At 43.0% G+C, this 23271-nt stretch overlaps 1 pseudogene; it reads left to right on the top strand.

Annotated features, from left to right (window-relative positions):
* The first annotated feature begins 2131 nt into the window (after nt 1-2131).
* LOC135000863 (5S ribosomal RNA) lies at nt 2132-2251 on the top strand (annotated as a pseudogene).
* The last annotated feature ends 21020 nt before the right edge of the window (nt 2252-23271 follow it).

Here is a 23271-nt window from a genome sequence, read left to right on the forward strand (position 1 = left end):
CAGTAATGCCATACGCCAAATGCCAGAGACGGATAGATGAGCGAGGCTCCATCTGTATGCATTACGTCATTAGATCTGCCCACTTACATATTGTAGTTACAGTGTATTGAGTGAGGATTGAAGAACCCTGTGTAATCACACTATCAGATGACAAGGACTAGAAGGGCAAATTGAGAACTTGAAATGGCCTCAGACAAGACCAACTAAAAAGTAGGTGGGGATGACCAGGGCCAAAACTAGGATTTTTGTCACCAAGGGTAAGGCAGCAATTTGGCACCCCCCCTTTTCTAACATAAAATTATTATCATTCCTCCTTCCTACCACACTTTTTATATAGGACAGAGTGCACTGCAAACAGAGTGGTCTTACAGTAGGGTGGGAGGATCCCTGGCAGCGATGATACCCCAGGTCTTATAGTTGGGTGGGAGGATCACTGGCAGCCATGACAATCCCAGGTCTTACTCCAGGGTCACAGGATCCCCGGCTGCACAGCACCAGACCCCAAGACATGATGCAGGATCTCCTCACCTATGTGTAGCCACCAGCCCATGTGCAATCTACTGTAACTCACCAGCTGGTTCCCTTGTTGGATGTAATTTTTGGTCACACCATCTGTGTCCCCCCTCAGAGATCAAAGTCAGGGCAGTTGCAGTAACAGGGCCACCATGATGCTACCAGAGCAGGATGTGGGACTGTACCATCGCTAGGGAGTACGGAGTAGAAGATAGTTTAAGTAAGAGAAGGCAAATCACATGAGGGTAGAGGGCCCTGCTCATGAGAGCTTACATTCTAAATGGGAGGGGCAGCTAGACAAGGGTGACACAGATGGGGTAAACTGTGGGTGTGGGAAAGAAGGACTAGAAGGGGAGTTTGCTGGGTTAGGTAAAGAAGTAAATAAACGGGTGCAGGGTGTACAGTTTTAGCCCCCCTTAAGCTGCATGGTCCCCATAACAGAATGAAAAACAATGCTCAAAAAGATTGCTACATAGAGTAGAGCTGAGATGGGAAGAACTGGCAAAATATATGTGGGCACGGAAGATACAGGGGGTGTGGCCAAATCCTGGAGGTTTGGCCATGCACCTCTAAAAACAATGAACGAGTAACAATATGCATAAACTATGGACAGGAGCATTCATCCTTCTCAACAGCTGGGCCAGGTCTCTGCCAGTATCCTCGGACAAGTCTGTGTCCAGAAACATGTAAGAGGGAAGATTCCACACCAGTTACAAAATGTATGAAAGACCAAAATAAGACAATTGGGGGGAATATTCCCAGATAAAGTCTATGTAGCGGTGAACCCTGAGTCAACAATAGTACTGTAGAGTAGAGAAGGAGTAAGACTTTTTTTTGGGTGCACTCTTAGGCTGATTAACAGTGATCAAGAAATAGGTAAGTATATTAAAACTTGACTTTTAATGAGAATAATTAAAAGCTGGTATCCAAAATGACACACACAAACATACAAATAACATAAATATAAAAAAATATATCTTTGGTCCTCAATTATAATAGGAGGACTGACGGCACTGTGGCTGCAGAACCTGTCCGGTGGGAGATAGGGAGGCCGTGAGTCTGGGAGCCAGCTGCAGGAGGGCAGGATAGCTGATCGGTGACACTTAATTTCCACATATTAGAACAGGCATTTTTTCATTTCCCAATATTAAGGGTTGTTACCTCTAGCCATTGTGCTGCTAGCAAATGTTGATGCCGACCATTATTTGTGTCTCATTTAAGGACCTTATCAAAAAAGATTGTACATGCATTATTTTTCACAGATGAATATACTGCTTAATATTGCTATTTTCTTGAAGGTCTGAATTGCTGTATATTTGATTATACAGGCCAGCAATCATTGTGCGCATTTCTTTTGATAGATCTCTATATCTGCATACACAAGTGTACAATTTACTTTATTCTATTTGTTATCTAAAATCAGCATCTTTTCCTCCATCCATGGACTCTCACCAATGATCTGGAGTACCTATACGGGCGATTGTAATACTCCAGTCTCATCTCCGCCTAACATTGGCAGCAGATCCACCTTTATTCTATTTTCTCACTTTATCTGGTACAAATAATTTCCTTATAGTGATCTCTCATCAGTGATCCAGGGAGCTGATGAGTTCGGACAACCTACTATCATACCACACTGTAAGACGCCCAATACCGTCCACTCTTGGAAGCTAAGCAGTGTTGGGCTTGGTCAGTACTTGGATGGGTGACCGCCAGGGAATACCGAGTTTAGTAGAACTCTCTTATTCCTTGCCTAACACTAACAGCAGAATCACTGCTCTTATCTTCCTTCAATCTATTCACTTTTCTACATTATTATTTGTCCTGCACAAAAAGCTATCATTTGTGATTTTGGGGGCTGAGCTAACTGGCACAAATCCAGTGCCTCTATTTTTGATACCAGCATGCGGAATTGGCAGCTTTGGTCTCATAACTCAATTTAGGATCATACCTCCTATCATACTTGAAGACCAAAGATATATTTTTTATATTTATGTTATTTGTATGTTTGTGTGTGTAATTTAGGATACCAGCTTTTAATTATTCTCATTAAAAGTCAAGTTTTAATATACTTACCTATATCTTGATCATTGTTTATCAGCCTAAGAGTGCACCCAAAAGAGAGTCTTACTCCTTCTCCAATCACGTTCTACAAGTCTGTGTCCAGGTAATGAGTCTCTAAATCTGTTTTATAAGTGCTACAATGCAGTGGCAACACTTTGTTTAAATGCCAAGTTCTGTTGTTCTTCACATACAGACTCATTTTCACACAGCTATACAAGTGTTGTATATCATATTACTTAGCACAGTCTCCTGGAATGGGCTAGGTGCATTGCATTGTAATAGACACTAGCAGAGGGAACTGGTAACTCACACACGCCAGGCATCAGTGATATATAAGTGTGCATGTTTCCTAAGAGTTTACATTATGGCAAATTATGGACACTTCTGAGGTCTGTAAATGTCTGTGTGAATATGCTGGAAAGGTGACTCCAGTTACTGGAAATGCTGATCAAAGAAGTACTTACATACCTCATACATTACAGTGAAGCAGCAACAGGTGTGTTGTGAGGAAGTGGCTTACCTGTATCTAGGGATGTGCAGGTTCCCACTTGTTTTGAATAACCAATAAGATAAATCTGGATAAATCCGAACTTTAAATACATTTTGCAAAAATAAAGGGTAAATCTGTACCCGCACTCCTCTACCAGTAACAGGACATTACAGAATGATGCATAGTAGAGTACTGTAGATGCTACATATTACAGTATATTACACTCTGTAATCACTGGGATCTTTCCCTGCAGGTCACATTAAGGGAGACCTTTTGATTGACATCAGTTTTGGATCCTTCATTCATCATCTCTATACAGCCAGTGGATATTTCAAACAGATCATTGTGCTGAAGTGCTCTGAGCAATGTATTATGGAGCTGAACAAATGGATTAACACACGTACCGGAGCATTTGATTGGTCTCACGTAATGGAATATATTAAATGTCTAGAAGGAAACAGGTAAGAAAACATATTTTCCAAAACATTTATCAAGCGTAACCCCAGTGTCAGTACTCAGTAACCTATTCCAAATGCTTTACACTGACCCTTATTTATCCTGGGATGAAATAAATATCTGTTGTACAGCTCATGCCATTGGGGGTAATTCAGATCTGATCACTGCTGTGCGTTTTCGCACAGCGGCTATCAGGTCCTAACTGTGCATGTGTATGCACCGCAATGTGCATGCGCATCGGACAGCAACAAAGGGAATCGTCTGTCAGTGACGGGATTGTGCAAAAAATCCATTTGCATGGGCGTTCGAAAGGTGATTGACAGGAGGAAGCAGTTTGTGGGTGATAACTGACTGTTTACTGGGAATAGTCTGGAAAACGCAGTCATTCCCAATCATTTTCAGTGAGGGTATCTGACATCAGCTCTGGCCCCAATCGCACTGGAAGAGTAAGTCCTGGGCTGCGCAGAGACAGCACACACAGAATTTTAGCAGCTCGGCGTACACATAGCATCGCACACTTGCACAGCAAAAATACACTCCCCCTGTAGGCGGCGACAATCTGATCGCAAGACAGCAAAAAACACAGCCCAGCGATCAGATCTGAATGACCTCCATGGTCTCCTGTTATATGTATTTCACCAGACTTAGCTAATACAGGTTGAGTATCCCATATCCAAATATTCCGAAATACGGAATATTCCGAAATACGGAATTTTTTGAGTGAGAGTGAGATAGTGAAACCTTTGTTTTTTGATGGCTCAATGTGCACAAACTTTGTTTAATACACAAAGTTATTAAAAATATTGTATTAAATGACCTTCAGGCTGTGTGTATAAGGTGTATATGAAACATAAATGAATTGTGTGAATGTAGACACACTTTGTTTAATGCACAAAGTTATAAAAAATATTGGCTAAAATGACCTTCAGGCTGTGTGTATAAGGTGTATATGTAACATAAATGCATTCTGTGCTTATATTTAGGTCCCATCACCATGATATCTCATTATGGTATGCAATTATTCCAAAATACGGAAAAATCCGATATCCAAAATACCTCTGGTCCCAAGCATTTTGGATAAGGGATACTCAACCTGTATTACTAAACACATTACTGTTTAACTCTTTCATTTAAAATAAACAACTTGCCCAAATCCCTGGGTTTCTATTTCATTCATCGCCTAAATCTATATGGATTCTTCTTCTCTTCTCTCCTGAAGGAGAGCAATAGGTAAAAATAAAAAACCTTTACTGAGGGACATGAAGTTGCTCTTTGCAGAATATAGACATTAATTAACTAGAAGGAGCCTTATAGCACATACCCGTCATGAGTCTGGCTGCAGTATGGGGAACCATTCTGTTGGGTTTTCGTTATTGGTCTCTTGTGGTCAATGAATGAACATATTATTAAGTCAGATCAATTAAAATACTGGCATCTACTTTTATAGGTGGTATGCAGCCAGTGGCGGTCTGGGATGGGGGGCATGGTGCTATCTGCCATCTTAGCTCCGGGGCCACCTGCATCCACACTCTGCTTGCACATGGCCAGCTGTGGGAGGCAGGAAGGAGGTAGGTAGAGAGGATGCTCCCTGCCTGGCCGCTCTGCACTATAACACAGTAAGAGAAGCTGGCCTGGTAGCTCCGCCTCCCTGAGCTCCTCTCTCTCTCACTTACAGTCAGGTGTGACTACATATATGCATCAGGCTGCTGTGTACTGCTGCTGGGGTGCTGAGCAGCAACAGGAGACTAGGCCAAAGTAGAGCAGAATAACAGGTTGGTAGGGGAAATAGAAATAGCGCACTGGGTTACTTAATTACAAGAACCGGTATCATAAATAAAATCTGAGACAAGAATTTTTAATTCTGCGATGAACACTTAATTATGAATGATCAACTTAAGCCGGCGTTGCTCCAGGAGTTGTAGAGTAAATTGATACAAACAGAAAGAAGACAACTCTCTATGTTGAGGCACTCATTATGAAGGTAAAACTTAACTTTTATTGACTTCAAAAGACTCACATAAACATTACAACATATAACATAAATAATAAGGCACCAACAGAGGCCTTATACCATTAGCCCTCTCCTGTTAATCAATTTGTATTTTACCTATAAATGGTAATTAATCTAAACAACATTTCAGGTCATTTATTAGAAGGGTTTAAAGCATAGTAAATGTTCTCTATTTGCAGATCTTCCTATGGCAAATGATTACTTTGTATCTTATATTGTAGCCACTAATGTCCTGTTGTGACAGGATGTGGCTTTTTTATCAAATTCTAAACCAATTCTCTGTAGTATGTTGCTGTTCAATAGTAACTAATATATCGTAACACTGTTACTTATTCTGCTGTTGCCTGAATAATATCTGGCAAGGATTGTTAATATATGCCATATTATTTGGAAATAACTTACTAAATTGTTGCCAAAGATATGGTAAAGTTCAGAAGGAAGAGGGTAACAGGTGTGCCCAGTTTCTGCTTTTGTAGAACTGCTAATAAGCATTGAATCCATAATGAGAGATCTGTAATTGGCACATATGTATTCCCCAAGAGCTGTATCTGCTTTCAACAAAAATATTATTACTACTGTAAAACACCTTGTTAATCATTTCAATTGCCTTGGAAGATATTAATCTCTAAGTACCCCTAAAATAGGAAAACTAGAAAGAAGTTTCCCAAGGAGGTGGCATCACCGATTTCTACTGTCTGCAATCATATCAAATGACATCGGATTGCTAAAGGAAGAAGTGTGCTTCTACTGTTGGTGTCTCTGAATCAGATTACCAATGAGAGGGCATAGAAATAATGAGGAATTTATATCATAGGTATTGTCCACAAAGGTCCTAAGGTCCTAAAAATATGGCAAAATGAAAATTGGTTGGAGATGGGTATTACATATGAATTGTACAATTGCACAATAATTCAATTTAGAATTGTGCTATATATATTTAATACATCACGAAGAAGAGTTTGTTTCCACTTGTATGAATTATTACCCTGTTCAGGAATACCTGGATATTAGGGCAAGAAATCATTCATAATAATGCTGGAAATTATGGTACAGAAATAAGAGGCATAATTGACTGTTCCACACAGTCAAAGCTTAATGGAATCCAGGAGTTAGGGCTTACACAGTCGCTGTTCACTCCTTGAGAGTTACTGTACAGATTGGGATAGGGAGCTTTTACTTTCCTAAAATAGGACACTAAATACTGTATGAAAAAAAGGTTATGTTAAGCTTGCCGCTAATAGGGAATTTAATTTTAAGTTCTCTATACTTGTAATATCTCTCTGTACTACAATCCCTTTAATAAGTTGGTATTCGCATTCAATTTATCATGAAGAAAAGATGCATGTACTTGTATGTAAATATATGAATTGTTACTCCTGAGGTCTATTCTTTTTATAGACTTAGCCAGTTGTGTCTAACTTAGGTGATGCAGTTCCTTGGTACGTTTTGACATGTGATTATCCCTAAGCATATTCCTGAAAAAACATCTATATATCAGATAACATCTGCAGGGATAAGGACGCAGAGGAAAAATATCATTTTCAGTTAGTTCCAAATATCAGCTGGAGGGGATTGATTGAGTGTTAATATTTAATGAAATCATAAAACTTCTTTCTAGTTTTCCTATTTTAGGGGTACTTGGAGATTAATTTCATCCAAGGTAATTGAAATGATTAACAAGGTGTTTTAGTAATAATATTTTCGTTGGGAACTGATTTGAATCCAATTAAGGACCCCTATTAGGGACCTCTCCCCTGTACTCTCATCATTCTTTGCCAACTCAGGAACTCAGGGAAGGTTGAAAGCAGATACAGCTCTTGGGGAATACATATGTGCCAATCACAGTTCTCTCATTGTGGATTCAATGCTTATTAGCAGTTCTACAAAAGCAGAAACTAGGCACACCTGTTACCCTCTTCCTTCTGAACTTTACCCTATCTGTGGCAACAATTTAGTAAGTTATTTCCAAATAATATGGCATTTATTAACAATCCTTGCCAGATATTATTCAGGCAACAGCAGAATAAGTAACAGTGTTACGATATATTAGTTACTATTGAACAGCAACATACTACAAAGAATTGGTTTAGAATTTGATAAAAAAGCCACATCCTGTCACAACAGGACATTAGTGGCTACAATATAAGATACAAAGTAATCATTTGTCATAGGAAGATCTGCAAATAGAGAATATTTACTATGCTTTAAACCCTTCTAATAAATTACCTGAAAAGTTGTTTAGATCAATTACCCTTTATAGGTAAAATACAATTTGATTAACAGGGGAGGGCTAATGGTATAAGGCCTCTGTTGGTGCCTTATTATTTATGTTATATGTTGTAATGTTTATGTGAGTCTTTTGAAGTCAATAAAAGTTAAGTTTTACCTTCATAATGAGTGCCCCAACATAGAGAGTTGTCTTCTTCTTTCTGTTTGTACCAAAAGTAGAGCGGGTAAGTTTGTTTGTGCTGATGATGGGTGGTTATTGGAGAAACCAGGGAGATTGCTGGTGTTGGAGAGAGGGAAAGTGCTATGGGGTGGACACTGATGGGGCCTGCTGTGGGGTGTTGATGTGAGGTGGACATTAAAAGGGTTAGGGAGTGCTGTGGGTGGTTGTTAGAAGGGGCTGTGGAAGGGTGGTGCTGTGAAGTGGATAGTAGAGGAAAGGGGATGGCTGTGAGGAGAACTTTGAAAGGGACAAGGGTGACACATGGTAGACAGTGAAGGAGAAAGTGAATGATGTAAGGGGCCAGTGAGGGTGTCTCTGAGGTGGACAGTGAGTGCTGTTGTTGGTACAGTGAGGCCAGTGTGTGCTGTGTGGTCAGTGAGTAAACTGTGGGGGAGGGGGTCAGTGGGTGAGCTATGAGGTCAGTGAGTGCTGCAAGGGGCTCAGTGTAATATGGAAGGAACTGACTGAGAATGAGAGCTATAGAGGGGGTAATGAGAGGCAGCTCTGGGGGAGGAAATTATGATATATGCAGGGAGGACTAAGTGGCCTATTTATCACCTTATGCATCCTTGGATGCGGTTGTCATCGCCCAAAGTCGCACCACGATAATTGATTACATCGCAGGGATGTATCAATTATCGCATGTAGGTACACAGCTTGTGAGCAAAGCTCAGTCTCTGCGATGACACTCCGCTGCATCATCTGGGTATTTTTCATAAAAAATACCCCGATGTCCTGCTGTGCATTTTCTGCCCCCACCAACAGGGTCAGAGAAAGCTGGGGAAATGACTGCCTATCAGAGTGCTGCCCTGTGATCTCACCAGCCTGAGCTGGGAAAATTATCACAGGGCACACTGCAGTATTTTTTCACATTTTGTTTAGTAAATTCGGCCACATCGCTTTTTCCATTACAAGTATGGGGATTGCTATGTGGGTTACTAAAAAAAGTGATTTAAAGGGTTTGGAGTAGCTTTTCATGAAAACTGCTCCAAATGCCCTTTAATACATTCAGGTGATACTAAAATAATGTGAAAGGGTGTGAAAACAGAAAACAGCCCTTTTCACAATATTTTAGTGAAAATAATGTTAATAAATGGACCTCTAAATGAGGCAGCTGTGGAGCGGACAGTCAGGAAAATATGTGGCACCCCAGCAAAAGAACACTTTCCCTTTTCATATTCACTGTGGAATGTCTTATTTGTACTCATATATTTGTCTTATGTGTTGTTGTGGTATATTTATTTATTAATATCTACAAATGCATAGAGTGTCCCTCGTACATTGGTGACAGTGGACAGGAGTGTGCAGTGCTGAAAGTAGGGTGGTACAGAGTACCATTAAGAAATATGGTGTTAGTATTCACTACCACCAGCCCAGCTGGGGCATAATTTATAAGGGGCATTTTTGTGTGTAAGACATAAAATGGTGTCACTGGCATAACTGTGTGTGGCATAATATGTAATAGGCATTATGGTGTGTGGTATAATATGTAAGGCATTACAGTGTGTGGCATAATGTGTAATGGGTGTTACGGTGTCTGGCATAATGTGTAATGGGCTTTACGGTCTGTGGCATTATGTGTAATAAGCATTAAGGTGCATGGCGTAATGTGTAATGGGCATTTTGATGTCTGTCATAATGTGTAATAAGCATTACGGTGTGTGGCGCAATGTGTAAGGGGCATTACGGTGTGTGGAAGTGTCGTAACTAGACATTATAGCGCTGTGTGCAAGAAACAGCATCGGCGCACCCCCTCTCCTTATTAACAACAGAGCCAGTGCACGCCTCAGATGCGCTTTAAAAATCTAGGGGTGTGGCTTCACAGTGAAGGGGTGTGGCCACAAAATCATACCAATTCATATTACGCTGCACAGTAGTCTCCATTATTCAAATTACGCTGAACAGTAGTGCCACTACACCAGATAGAGTCCCTATTTTACACAGTATTGCAGACAGTGTCCCTCTTTTTACACAGTATGGTAGACAGTGTCCCCCTATTTACACAGTATGGCAGACAGTGTCCCTCTTTTTACACAGTACGGCAGACAGTGTCCCTCTTTTTACACAGTACATCAGTGTCCCCATTTTACACAGTACAGCAGAGTCCCTCTTATTACACATTACAGCAGACAGAGTCCCTCTTTTTACACATTACGACTTACAGAGTCCCCATTTTACACAGTACGGCACGTAGAGTTCATCGTTTTACAGCTTACGTCAAGCCAGGGGCGTAAGTTCATACCAGATCCCTGGAGGTGGAAGAGACAATGTTGCCTCCCTCCCCCACACACATAACCACATATATGCACACAGTCACATATATACATATACACATAACCACATATATACATATAAAATAAAAATAGAGGAATTGGCGCCCCCAGGATATGTTAACCCCAGAAATGAGAAAAACCCTTTTACGGTTCCACAACTAAGTGTCAACAGGTTTAAAACATAATGGTCAAAATGTTCCTTCATAAAAGTTATTAAAACAAAATATTAAGATTAGTGTCCATAACATGTCAATAATGGCATAGTATGAATCTCCCGCATTAATCAATTCATTGAAGACAAGGAAAGGTATGGGTAGATCTCAACTCTTCTTCCTCCTTATCAAAGAATTCGGGAGTTACATCAGATACAACAGAATTGATACTTCATCAGGGGTATATCTAAAATAGTAGGGCAACTTAATCAACACATAAAAATGTTTATACAAGTGTTAAGTTTGAAATTACATTTGGTACACTACCACATACAGAAAATATACAAGACATGGAATAGTTGAATATTAAAATAATGAACTTTTAAGATAATGATCATAAACAATATCATTTAAAATGGAGAATAAGTAAATGAAGAAGGAGAAAAAGTGGATAGTTGGACAGTGTCACAATAGTTCGCAAGACATACCTCTGATAATGGCAAATTAGGATCGACAGACTAGAATGGACTTGAATAATCAGTCAGGGATGTTAGAAGGAAGAATTCCACATCACTTGTAATGATATCAATCCAGCCTAATTGAGAATTAATTCATTTTAAAACTATCACATTATACATTAGTGCCTAATTCATAGGGCTTAATGTGACACTACATACCCAATAGGTCCAATCTTCATATATCAAAAAAGCTCCAATGTTGGAGATATTAAGATGGACAAATGGCGCAAAAGGCTCATAAATAGCGAACCTAATGGACCAATTAATTGGTATTATTAGTTACATAGTGGACCTTAATAAAAGGAAAATTAGGAGAACTACTGCTACACATTAGAAAAATTGATCACTTAAGGAAGTATGTGAACACAGAAATTATCTAGTCAAATCCAGGATGATAATTCACTCCATTAAAACTAGCGGACAAAAAGAATCTAAGAACCATGTAGGATTTCATATTATAATTGGTTTAGAATTATACTACTAATGTGTAATAATTTTTACACATTAGTAGTATAATTCTATACCAATTATAATATGAAACCCTGCATAGTTCTAAGATTTCAAGCCAGTAATTATTGTTCCAATCACGTAAGTTCAAGGAAGTGATGTCACCACCTTTTCACTATAATAGGGTGGCCAGGACCCATATGCTTCATTGCATTGATGCTGGGCCACCACTGACTTTCTTTTGGAGGGTAAGGATTTCTTTCACATTTTGAATTGAACAGGGCTCCATTTATTTAATCTATTACACATGTTTTTGGATCTATTATAGTATGTTATATGAAATCATTATAAAAAAAAAACTTATGTATGGATATGGAATTTATTATATATTGCTATTTTTAACACATTGTTCACTGTGAAAGCACTACTCACCTGCTAGTTTGTGTTTTTTTCAATTCACAGTATGCCTTGTAAAGGTTTCTGGATGTTAAATATTCTGCCATTCATTTAACCCATTAGGTTCCACATCTTTATGAATTGGTGAGGATAGTTGGTGAGGATAATTTCTCTCCATATAGGAATATATACCCCTAGTTGTTTATAAGGTATGTTGGTTTTGCCTACAAATGCAAAATTGTAATTTTATGATTCCATCTAAATAGATTATTTCATAAGGATTGTTCACATATAGAGAATTTAGGTAAAAGAGGTACTCTATTCTCTAGTGCTTTGGACCATTCTTTTTGTCCGCTAGTTTTAATGGAGTGAATTATCATCCTAGATTTGACTAGATCATTTCTGTGTTCACATACTTCCTTAAGTGATCCATTTTTCTAATGTGTAGCAGTAGTTCTCCTAATTTTCCTTTTATTAAGGTCCACTATGTAACTAATAATACCAATTAATTGGTCCATTAGGTTCGCTATTTATGAGCCTTTTGCGCCATTTGTCCATCTTAATATCTCCAACATTGGAGCTTTTTTGATATATGAAGATTGGACCTATTGGGTATGTAGTGTCACATTAAGCCCTATGAATTAGGCACTAATGTATAATGTGATAGTTTTAAAATGAATTAATTCTCAATTAGGCTGGATTGATATCATTACAAGTGATGTGGAATTCTTCCTTCTAACATCCCTGACTGATTATTCAAGTCCATTCTAGTCTGTAGATCCTAATTTGCCATTATCAGAGGTATGTCTTGTGAACTATTATGACACCGTCCAACTCTCCACTTTTTCTCCTTCTTCATTTACTTATTCTCCGTTTTAAATTATATTGTTTATGATCATTATCTTAAATGTTCATTATTTTAATATTCAACTATTCCATGTCTTGTATATTTTCTGTATGTGGTAGTGTACCAAATGTAATATCATACTTAACACTTGTATAAACATTTTTATGTGTTGATTAAGCTGTCCTACTATTTTAGATATACCCCTGATGAAGTCTTGGTACAAGACGAAACGCGTTGGTTTATCATTCTGTTGTATCTGATGTAACTCCCAAATTCTTTGATAAGGAGGAAGAGGAGTAAAGATCTACCCATACCTTTCCTTGTATTCAATGAATTGATTAATGCGGGAGATTCGTACTATGCCATTATTGACATGTTATGGACACTAATCTTCTTAATATTTTGTTTTAATACATTTTATGAAGGAACATTTTGACCGTTATGTTTTAAACCTGTTGACACTTAGTTGTGGAGCCATAAAAGGGTTATTCTAATTTCTGGGGTTAACATATCCTGGAGGTGCCAATATCTCTATTTATATTCTATTTTACACTTCTAGTTCCTCCTAACAAGGAACTTAGCCGAAATAGACAGCCATCCTCCTAACAAGGAACTTAGCCGAATTAGACAGAACCTTTTCTACTAGTCTTATCTTTCTATATATATCGAATAGTGCAGGAGGGGAGTATCCATTCTTCTATAACATATATACATATATGCACAGTGCACACAGCCACATACAGTATATATACATACACAACAAGACACACACACACACACACACACACACACACACAGCCACATGTACTCATATAGAGGTAAATCCCCCATCACTCACCCCCGTCAGTCCTCTCTCTTCTCTCACCAGATCCTCCTCATGTCTGCAGCCACTGTTTTCGCTGCTGGACCGCCTCTGCATGCGGGAGCCGCTGCTGGACCTGTCTTTGCCAACGTGTCAGGATGCAGGAGCCAGAGAGTGGGTGCGGGGATCCATAAAGCGGGATCCAGGCCGCCAGAATGGCAGGAGGTAGGAAGCTGGAGACAGGAAGTGGGAGCCGGACAGTAGGGGACAGGAAGCAGGAGACAGGCAGCGGGGAATCAGGAGGTGGGAGTCAGGCAACAGGGGTCAGGATGCGGGAGCTGGGCAGAGGAAGATCAGGAGGCGGGAGCCGGGCAGTTGGGGATCAGGAAGCGGGGGTCAGGAGGTGGGCACACTAACACTGCAAACATCACCTCCCCTGTAGATGCTGGCTGCGGCTGCTGCCCACAGTACAGGCGGGTTGTAATGAGTCAGTCTGACTCATTACAATGCTGCAAACTTTGGGGTAGCAGGCAGTTGCACCCTCAGGGCAACTGTGCTGTGTGCCAGGCACACCTGGCACACACATAGTTACAGCCCTGGTGTGTGGCATAATGTGGCCATGCCCTATTGTCATGTAGCCTCTCCTCTAGTTTTGTGTGGCCATGCCCCCTCATGACATGTGACCACGCCCATTTTTACTATAAGTACCACTAAGAAAAAAATTCTACTTGGAGCACTGGTAGTGTAACCCGTGTTATATGCACTGTACATTGGTGGCAGTGGACGGGCAGGAGCAGGAGCTGGCACGTGATTGAAACTGGTAGACTCTACATGCACGTTGGCAGTTCCGAAACACGTGGCCCCCTGAAAAATCAGTTGGGGGAGCTATGCACTTACCACTGGAATGGGGAATGGCCATGGAGGTGTGTGCTGCGCCAGCTACGACCTGGCTGCACAAGTTGTGCGGCTACGGTAACCAGGGTCGGACTGGCTCACAGGGGTACCAGGGAAACCACCAGTAGGCCCCACTGCCTAAGAGCCCACTCTTTCCTCTAGGGATCAGGTTCCAGACTGTGCACTTTTATTATACATGGTAGATATGTTGCATTACACTGCACTAAACTATTGTGTATTGCAAGCCTCTTGGGAGGCTGGCAACACCACGTTTGTAGGCTGGCCACAACCATAAGTATGGCCCCCAATAACTGCATTCCCCCGGTGGGCCCTTCATGCCCCTGTCTTACACTGACAGTAACCCTGGTAAATGAGGCTCAGAGCGGTAGGACTTAAGTATCACCCTGGCAGCATGAGAGAGAGCAACTCCAGTGACAGTTAGGCGGGGCTTCCCTGATTGGTGGCAGCGGTGAGAAGCTGCCATGGTGATCGGCCAGTTGGGAGGAGAGGAGGCACAGCTTTACGGCAGTAGTCACACTACGAGGCGGTGAAAAGGCGGTGCCCTCTTTGCCTAAGCCATCCCAGAGGTGTGGCCCACCAGATATTGACAGTGGAGGGAGAAGTAAGCCTAAGGGATATCTTATCTCCATACAGCTGAGGCAGACTGTGAGACAAGGCTGGGAACGCCATATAAGGGCATTGCTGTCTACAGAAGAGGTAGTACAATAAGCACCACACATCACACCTGCACAGCTTAGTGGAGGAGAGAGACGGTGATCTATCACCTATTACGTTATAAAGCTATCTTAGTCAGCACTAGTACTATTGCAGACAATATTCTCAGCTAATAACTAGGCTGTAGTAAGGTAAGATAAGGAGAGTGCCTGGCTAGGCACGAAATCTATATAAGAGTCTTACATTTTTATGTTTAGTTGAAGATGTCCTCTGTTGCTAGGCATATCAGAGTTTTGAGTGAGTTGTAATTGGTTATGGCCAGCCTATCAGTGAGTGTAGGGGAGGTGATTAAGTGCATGTAGAGTAGAAGCTTCCAGATTTGCTTCCTCGTGTCGGTTGGAAGTGATAAGTGAAGGCTGTATTATTGCTGTCTCTCTCACTCTTTCTCCCCTTGAGTTTTTTTGTTTTTATTCTCTCTATTTCCTGTTTCAGTTTATTCTTTATTCCTCATTTCTTTATTCTATCCCTTTTCTTATCTACTTTCCTTATATACTTTTATACATTGTTAATATCATTTGTTCCCCCCTGCTGCCTTCTTTTTGCCTCACTCCCTGCCAGTTTCACTCGCCCAGTGTGTGTCCTCCTCACCACTTCAGCATGCCCAGGCGCTCTGCTCCCCGTCCCCAGTGGCTGGTGGACACAACTCCCACACAGGGTGCTGTGCGCCTCTGCCGCCCTGCTGCTCTCCCTGCCAGGCCCGCTGCCAGCTCGGGAGCGGGAGGTGCGACGGTGACTGATCCATCAGCGCATCCCGTCTCTGCGCACACTGCAGCGCCAGGCGGCTCTGTGCGTTACACTGTCAGCAGGTCTGGCACAGCGGCCACCAGCGCTGGGGGGCTGGTGTCTCGCAGAGGGGATTCGGCACCACCAGCCGCGAGTGTCTCTGGTGGTGCGAAAAAGTGGGTTGTACCAGCGTACTGGGAGCTAGTGGTTTGGCGAGCTGTTAACAACTAGGGGTGACTAACCTCTGAGGTACAAATTAGCAGGGGAATACAGCGCTCAACCTGGGAGAAATTGTATCTAGTGCTCAAAAAAATCACTATGTATAACCGTAGGATGAAATGTAACTATTGGTTTTTATTGATCCCGATAGTAAGTAATTACTACCGTCTAGAATGCTAACGAGTAAGGATAATTGTATGATTGCCACTATATGACTGTTGGCAAACCATCATAATCCATATTATTAAACACAATATAACATACAATGATAGAAATGAAGTAAATGAATTGCAGGTATTACTAAAAAGCATAGATCACCATTTATACTCGCCGTCAGAGAGTCTTACTATGAACTTTCAATTGCGACTGATCTACCATTGCGATCACAGCACAGTGCACAAAACTGTTTAAACTGTCTATGCTTTTTAGTAAAACCTTCAATCCATTTACTTCATTTCCATCATTGGGGGTCATTCCGACCCATTCGCACACAGCGGTTTATCGCTGCGGTGCGAACGGGTGCAGAATGCACATGTGCGTCGCCCCCAGTGCGCATGCGGGAGGTTGCCCAGCAACAGGGGTCGCTGGGTTACGTCGCGTCTAGAGAGCAAAGCGGTTGCAGAGCGGACAGCTAAGAAGATTGACAGGAAGAAGGCGGACCTGGGCGTCTCCACAGCGTTGTTGGACATTTCGGGGAGTGGATTGGAAAATGCAGGCGTGTCCAGAACAACAGTGGGTGGATGTCTGACATCAGAAGCAGTTTCAGTATCGCAGGGATCATCACACAGGGTAAGTAGGTATAGGGCTGGTCAAGTTCTGCTTGAATTTTTTTAAGCTTAGCAGGGCAGCACAAGCGATCGCAGCCCTGCTAAGCTAAAACACACTCCCCCATAGGCGTGGACTATTGATCGCAGCAGCAGCTAAAAGTTGCTGGCTGCGATCAACTCGGAATGACCACCATTGTATGTTATATTATGTTTAATAATATGGATTATGACGGTTTGCCAATAGTCATATAGTGGTTTGCCAATAGTCTGATTCCTCTGTTGTATCATCATCTGAATCCTCTGCTAGCAGCGAGGGGTCTGATTCTCCCAAGCACCCGCGTAAGCTTGCAAAATTAGTTGCGCGCGAGGTTGCCAATGTGGTGGGCAAGGCCATGGTGCCGAAAAAGGCGGCGGCTTCTGACGAACCGCTGTTGTTTTCAGAGATGGTGCGCTGCACCAACACTGCTGTTACTTGGGGCTTACAGAAGAGGATGAAGGAAAAAATAGTTAAAGGGGAATTTGTCGACCTGTTCACCCTCACGGACGACATGAGAAAGGACTTCGATAAGGCTAAGAAGGCATGGGGTATCAGTGAAAATGCTTTCCGGAGCTTTCATCATTGGTTGAGAGGTTCCTTGGTCTTTTCTGCTGTTTATTTAAAAACTCGCCCCGACGAACATCTGAATGTGGTGAAATACAGTTTTTTTTATTAACAAGATGTTCCTAAAGATTCAGTTTGGAGGGATTATGATGAAAAATTCCATAAGAATCAGGATGGCAATCCAACATTACCTTTGGGTTTTAAGGATGTCGAGGTGTGGATGGAGGTTTTGAACCAAGGGGGTAGCGCGGTTGAGAGGCAGACCAAGAGGAAGTTTTCATGGGGGGGGGGGGGAGGGGGGAAAGAGTGTCCCTGGGATGGCAGCGAAGGGCAAGTGTGTTTAACGACTCTAAATGCACTGGGGGTGTGAGCTGTCGTTTTCGTCACTCCTGCCTCATCTGTGGAGCAAATCCCCCTGCCAAGGATTGTAAGTCCAGAGGTTGGGTTAAGCTGGCCGACCAGGGTGCTGCTGCCGGCAGTGCAAAATAAGGCACCCTCGTCCATAGTTGTACCTGAGTTGGCTAAATGGTTGCACCGTTACCCCAAGGTGGCGGATGCCCAGTTCTTGTTAGCCGGTTTTAGTTGCGGTTTTCGTTTGCCCATTTCGGTATCAGTTCGGGTTGTGTCTCGCAGGAATTTGAAGTCAGCGAGGGAGTTTCCCCATGTGGTCAGACAGAAGGTGGAGGCAGAGGTGAAGTTCACATGTGAACCTTTGCCTGGGTTATGTGTATCTCCTTTGGGGGAAGTTCCCAAGAAGGTGCCGGGTAAATTCTGCTTGATCCAGCATTTGTCCTACCCGCATGGGGGCTCCGTTAACGATGCTATTCCTGAGGAGTTTTGCACAGTCAGGTATCAGTTATTTAATGAGGCACTGGAGTTGATTCAGGGTTTTGAGCCTGCAGCACTGTTAGCCAAGTTAGATGTTGAGTCCGCTTTTCTCCTTCTTCTCCTTCACCCCGACTCGTTCAGGTTTATGGGTTTTCGGTTAGGTGTTTTGTTTCTATGTTGACAAATGTTTGCCGATGGGTTGTTCTGTCTCTTGTGCCTATTTCAAGAAATTTAGCTTGTTCCTGCATTGGTACATTTCTGCTGGAACTGGGCACGTGGGCATCGCCCACTATCTCAATGACTTTCTCTTTGTAAGTCCAAGAGACAGCAACATTTGACAGGAGCTCCTTTTTTTGGCGGGCTCGTTGTTCAGAGTTCTTGGAGTGTCTGTTGCCCACAATAAGATGGAGGTACCCATGTGTTACCATTCTTATCTGGGTATTAAGGTTGACACTAGCGCGAGTTGTTGTCGCATCCCTGTGGACAAGGTGAGGAAGCTGTTGTGACAGATCGAGGACTGCTTGAGTAAGCATAGAGTTAGACTTCGTCAAGTGCAGTCTCTTTTAGGCTCCTTTAATTTTGCTTGCCAGGTCATCCCTATGGGGAGGTTTTTTGCTGTAAGCTTGAGAGGGCCACAGCTGGAGTGACTGGGCCGCATCAGACTATTCGTTCTTTCTCGGGAAATTAAGGACGACCCTAGAACTTGGTCGACCTTTTTGGTTACTTTTAATTCAGAATTGTTGTGGCCCCTCCGGCCTGTTGCTAATTCTTTCCTAGAGCTGTTCACAGACGCTGCAGGTTCTACAGGTTTTGGTGCTTTTTTCCAAGGTGAGTGGTGTGTTACGGCCTGGCCCCAGTCTTGGGTATCTTGTGGTTTTACTGCTAACCTTTTATTGGAACTGTTTCCGATAATTGTGGCAGTGGAGTTGTGGGCCTCCAAGTTGGCGAACCGGACGATTGTATTTTGGTGCGACAATTTGGGGGTTGTGCAGGCGGTGAACATTCAACGTGCATCATCGCCACAGGCTTTGCAGCTGTTGAGGTTTTTGGTGTTACAATGTCTCTGTTTTAACATCAATTTCATGGCGAGGCATGTGCCTGGGGTCGATAACGGCATCACTGATGCGCTGTCGCATTTTGACTTTGCCAGGTTTTGCATGTTGGCCCCCCCAGGGCAGAGGCCCTGGGCTTGACATGTCCAACTTCTGTCTGGCAGATTATAGAACTGGCATAGCCGGCTTGGCGCTGAACTCCTTGGCTCCTTCGACCCTTCGGGCATATGCTGCGGCTTGGCGTGATTGGCAGGCACACCAGCTTGGGTGTGGGGCCGAGGGTAAGTCAGAGGAGGATGTTTTGTTGGCCTTTGTTTGGGAGTGTTACCAGAGTGGTAGGTCCAAGGCATCCATGTGCGTGGCTTTAGTGGGGATTTCATTCCATGCTCGGTTGCAGCATGGGATGGACCCCACCAGGTCATTTACTTTATCCAAGGCACTCCGGGGCTGGGCGAGGTTAAGTCTGTCCCAGCCAGACAAGCGCAGACCTATTGACACGCAATTGTTGCGCAAGCTCATGGCGATTCTGCCTGCGGTGACTGATTTCGCATTTGAGGCGTCCCTTTTCCATGCAGCATTTTCCTATGCATTTTTTGGGGCTTATTGGGTTGGGGAGCTGGTAGCTGCTAATAAACGGTCCACTGATACGGGCAGGCTTTTCAGGGACCTGGTGCTTAAGGAAGGTGTTGTTATGTGTAGGTTGCCCCGTTCCAAGACCGACCAGCTGGGGCGAGGACGCTGGGTGACTTTGAAGGCTCAGGAGGATGACAAATTATGCCCTGTACTGCTTGCGCAAATTTATTTGCCCTTACGGCCTAAATGTGGTGCTTAAGTACTGCTGCACGGGGATGCATTGCCTCTTACTCTGTTTCAGTTTGCCACTGTGTTGAAGCACTGTTTGGCTGCCCTGGGGCTTAATAGTGTGGAATACGGGATGCAATCCTTCCGCATCGCGGCCTTTCACAGTCAGCCATTCAAGAAATGGGTTGTTGGAAGTCTGCTGCATTTAAGTATTAGATTGGATAAGGTTTAATGTTGCGATACTTGCGCTAACCCAAATAGTTGTTTATCTGCCAATTTTGGAATGGTTAGCGTTCCACAATTGGAGGTGTGAAGGGATTTTTTTCATTTTTCCTCCAAGGGGGCCTAATTACAATTGGCTGACACTTCAGGTCCATTGGACGTTTTTTAAGTTTCATCCTTCACTTGGGTTTGTTTCCATTACTAACTGTTCGGTTCGGTGTAACTTTCCTACTTTCCCATTTTTTGTGCAATGTCTGACAGCTAGGTTACATTTTCTATTACAATGTCCACTGATTCCACCGAACAGATTTGGGTAGTTGGCCATTCTTACGTGTTTTGGGCCGAGTGTCATCCCCTTGATGATAGGGCGTCTGAATTGTTAGGTGGTCGCAGAGTACGATGGTTAGGTGTGAGAGGTCTCAGATGGTCTGGACTTTTGGTTTTGTTGTTTCAGCAGGAGCAGCGTTGGGGGCATCCACAATGGTTGCTGCTGCACCTGGGTGGTAACGATGTAGGTCACCTTAAGGGTATAGATCTTATCTTTAGGAGTCAAGCGGATTTGGGTGAACTTAGCTTGCTTTGTCCAGGTGTACGTTTGGTTTGGTCTGACATTATTCCTAGGTTTGTCTGGAGGGGATCCCGGAACATCACAGCACTTGACAGGCCTAGGAAGAAGATTAACTTTGCTGTGTCGAAGTGTGGGTTGGCTGCTGGTGGTTTGGATGTTAGACATCCACTCTTGGTGCTCCAGAGTCTCTTTTATTTTAGGAAGGATGGTATGCATCTCTCCCATCTAGGAATTGGAGTTTTTCTGAGGGCTCTTTTTTCTTTTCTGGATTAGTTTGTTGTCTTTGCAGTTAGGGATGGGAGTTGTTTTGATGGGTCTTTTGTTCTTGTTTGGTTGGTTTCATTTGGTTGGATTTCATTTCATATTGGGTTGGCGGGCTGCGTTTCTCTGAAACTGGCAGTGGCGGGAAGGCGCTACTGGCCAGCAGTCACTTGTAGCATAAGTGGTGTTGTGGGGCACTTACCCCTTTTGAAGGATGTCGAGTGTGTTCTGCCCTTGTGGTGGGGATGGGGAGCATCCTCACTCTACTATAGGAAGGGATGGTGAGACCTTCACAACACAGGTTATGCTAATATATATAAAGATGGGGTGTTTTAGTCGTACTCATTCCAGTTGGGGCGTTTAGCTGCTGCCATTTTGTAAGATCTGTGACTAGAGCTGGTTAGTGGTAGCGTCTACCTTGCCACCCACTACGAGTGAGGTCATTCCAATTAATAAATTCAATGACCATTTAATCCAACGCAGTTGTTTCCGTGTCTTTATTTTAGTTGATAAGCTAGTTTCAAGTGTATAGTTAATCTCAAGCACAATAAATTAATAGATGGCTTATATACTATCTCCATTTCACAATAGCAGCACAGAAACAGTAACATCAGTAAGATTACAGAAGAAGCAATTAACAGACTACAGGTTATAATTAGTGATGAGCGGGTTCGGTTCCTCGGCATCCGAACCCCACCGAACTTCACCCTTTTTTGCACGGTTCCGAGCAGACTCGGATCCTCCCGCCTTGCTCGGTTAACTCGAGTGCGCCCGAACGTCATCATTTCGCGGTTGGATTCTCGCGAGATTCATATTCTATATAAGGAGCCGCGCATCGCCGCCATTTTTCACTCGTGCATTGGAGATGATAGTGAGAGTACGTGGCTGGCGTTCTCTCAGTTTCTATGTTCAGTGTGCTGCAAATATCTGTCCTCAGTGTGCTGCAAATATCTACGTTCTGTTAGGGTCTCCTGCCCTGTGCTGCCACGTCGTCATGGCAACCGGGAGACAAGTGCTAGTGGAGTAACCTGAGCGCAGCTGATACTCCGGTTCGGGTCTTTTGCTGTGCAGTGGTTATAGGCTCTGTGCATGGCAGGGGATCCGGTGCTGGTTTTTGTGCTCACAGTCTGTGAGGTCTGAGTGGGGCGTGGACAGCACCTGCTTTATAAGGCCTCTTTTCAGGGTAAGCAGATGCTGCTGAATCTTTGTTGGTTAGTCAGTTCATGAAAGTTAGCCAGTACTGTGTAGCTTTGTATTTGTTTGTTGCTTACTGCAAATAGGCCTGGGGATTTGGTATTACACTCTGCCAATCCAGACCTAGCAGTAAGACTGGAGTCAGTCGTTTAGCTTGCTGGGGTTCTGTTACTACTCTGTGAACTTAGCAAGTTTGCGGCTGTATTCTAAGACTTGCCTGTCTAATCCTGTCTCACTGTGCTAGGTGTCAGGGGTCAGTTTAGTGGCAGTAAGCTAAAACCTGTGCACTGCAAGTGAGAAATAGGATTGTGGAGACTCTCCTTGTGTCTATCATTCCATCTCTGACCAAGGAGTTTACTGCCACACCCGTTGGTAACCCTTTAGGGTTTTGCTGTTGCCCTTAGCAACAGCATTTCGGGTTCTCTACGTATTAAAACACAACATCTTGCTTTTTCCATCTGTGCAGTTCTAATACAAGGGAGATACCCAGTTCCTTAGCCTCTGGGCTTCTCTGTTCACTTTGTGTGTATTTTGTTACCCTATTACCTTCTGTGTACGTTATGTCATATTCCCCAGTTTGTCTGTGAGTCCATTTGTTTTGCATAACAGTTCAAACACCAGTACATTCCTGCAGACACTGGAGTGCATAACAGTTCTGACACCAGTACTTTCCTGCAGGCACTGGTGTGCATAACATATTCAGCAGCCTAATACTCCTGTTGAAATTTTGTGGGAATATGGAGCATACCCCTCAAAATACGTTGCAACAGGTGGTCGATCAGGTGCAGGTCCTGACTCGACAATTTAATGATTTGTCCATTAAAATGCACACCTCCCAGGCTGCTGGCGGAGCTCCCGCAGCAGCAGCACCTGCAGGGGTTAAGGAGCCGAAAGTAAATCTCCCGGATCGATTTTCTGGAGATCGCTCGCAGTTCTTTTGTTTCAAGGAGAGCTGCAAGCTATACTTCCGGCTTAGGCCTCAGTCTTC

The sequence above is a fragment of the Pseudophryne corroboree genome, unplaced genomic scaffold (genome assembly GCF_028390025.1).
Source record: "Pseudophryne corroboree isolate aPseCor3 unplaced genomic scaffold, aPseCor3.hap2 scaffold_1584, whole genome shotgun sequence".
Classification (NCBI taxonomy): Eukaryota; Metazoa; Chordata; class Amphibia; order Anura; family Myobatrachidae; genus Pseudophryne; species Pseudophryne corroboree.